Consider the following 1982-nt stretch of genomic DNA (forward strand, 5'->3'; position numbering starts at 1 on the left):
TGTCTGTCAGTACATTCAAAGATTGCCAGCATTCTCTATGAACCCCTTTCTCTCTTGAAATAGAAGGACCATCTCTCTAGTGCCAGGATGGCAGTCTCATCCACTCTTTGAAGTGTTGTCAGCAATTTGTAAAAAGACTTCATACAGGATCCTTCTCCACAGTGGTATCCTACTCTAAGATCACAGCCAAGCCAAAATCTGCATACAGATCCTCAAGAAGAAGGGGGTGTCCATGTCATTCACAAAGCGAGTAGTACAGGCCTTGTAGAGGCAGAAGTAGTTGCCAGCTTGGTAAGAAAAACTAGTCAAGAAGACACCTAAAGACTTTCACCATTCTTATATAAATAAACAGAAACATATAGCCCATGTGGCAGCTGGCAGATTATAAGAAACTAATCTAACCCTATCCCTGCTTGCTTGCTTTTGGCAGATTGTACAATTCCTTTGAAACTTGAACCCATAGCAGAAAGACAATGACAGTCAACTCATGTAAGAGAACTGGTTAGCAGATGCCTGAACTGCTGCTGAACCTTTAACCTTCTGCTTGTTTTTTAGGCTTCAGTGGAGTCCATTACTTAACATGGACCGGGTGCATACGGCAGTTCCCTAAATTCATAAGCTTAAGTGCCGCATGCCCCAAATTTCCAAACAAAAACATTCAATTAGTTTGCAAATTACTGGCTGATGAAATAATCAAAGCTAAAATGAAACTTGACAATGGGCAATGTGCAATCAAACATATAAATGGCAAGAGGCGTACTCACTCGCAAATGTGCAGTAGAGACCCTCTCTGTCCCGCCCCCGCGTCAATACGTGATGACGGGGGCGTGACAGAGAGGGAACCTGCGCACCTGCGAGTGAGGGAACCGCCATCGCCATCGCCACCGCTCCCCCCCCAGGGTTGCCGCTACCGCTCCCCCCACCCACCTGGAGTCGCCGCCGCCACCATCCACCCTCCACCCGGCCCGGGTACCTGGCTTCACTATTCAAACCGCCGGAACGCAGCACACAGCTCATCTGAGCTGCCGTTGGCCTTCCTTACCTGCCTGTGTCCCGCCCTTGCCGACGTTACATCACACGAGGGCAGAACACACGCAGAGAAGAAGGAAGGCCGACGGCAGCTCAGATGAGCTGTGTGCTGCATTCCGGCGGTTTGAATAGTGAAGCCAGGTACCCGGCCCGGATGGAGGTGTGGCGGAGGGGACTCTGGGGGGGGGGCGGCGGCGGCGACCTATCCGGGGGGCCTTTCAAAACCCCCCCCCCCCTTCCTTTACTAGCCCGTTTTTACGGGCTCAACGGCTAGTTCTTATATAAATAAACAGAAACATATAGCCCACCCATACAGTATTTGTGGAAGGATTAGTCATAATCACATCTCTAGAGCATCTTATAATATTGTAGATCTCTTTTCATGTGGCAGCTGGAGATTATAAGAAATTAATCTAACCCTATCCATGCTTGCTTGCTTTTGGCAGATTGTACAATTCCTTTGAAACTTGAACCCATAGCAGAAAGACAATGACAGTCAACTCATGTAAGAGAACTGGTTAGCAGATACCTGAACTGCTGTTGAACCTTTAACCTTCTGCTTGTTTTTTAGGCTTCAGTGGAGTCCATTACTTAACATGGACCAGGTGCATACGGCAGTTCCCTAAATTCATAAGCTTAGGTGCCATATGCCCCAAATTTCCAAACAAAAACATTCAATTAGTTTGCAAATTACTGGCTGATGAAATAATCAAAGCTAAAATGAAACTTGACAATGGGCAATGTGCAATCAAACATATAAATGGCAAGAGGCGTACTCACTCGCAAATGTGCAGTAGAGACCCTCTCTGTCCCGCCCCCGCGTCAATACATGATGACGGGGGCATGACAGAGAGGGAACCTGTGCACCTGCGAGTGAGGGAACCGCTGTCGCCACCGCTCCCCCCCCCAGGGTTGCCACTACCGCTCCCCCCACCCACCTGGAGTCGCCGCCG

Source organism: Microcaecilia unicolor, chromosome 5 (genome assembly GCF_901765095.1).
Source record: "Microcaecilia unicolor chromosome 5, aMicUni1.1, whole genome shotgun sequence".
NCBI classification, from domain to species: Eukaryota; Metazoa; Chordata; class Amphibia; order Gymnophiona; family Siphonopidae; genus Microcaecilia; species Microcaecilia unicolor.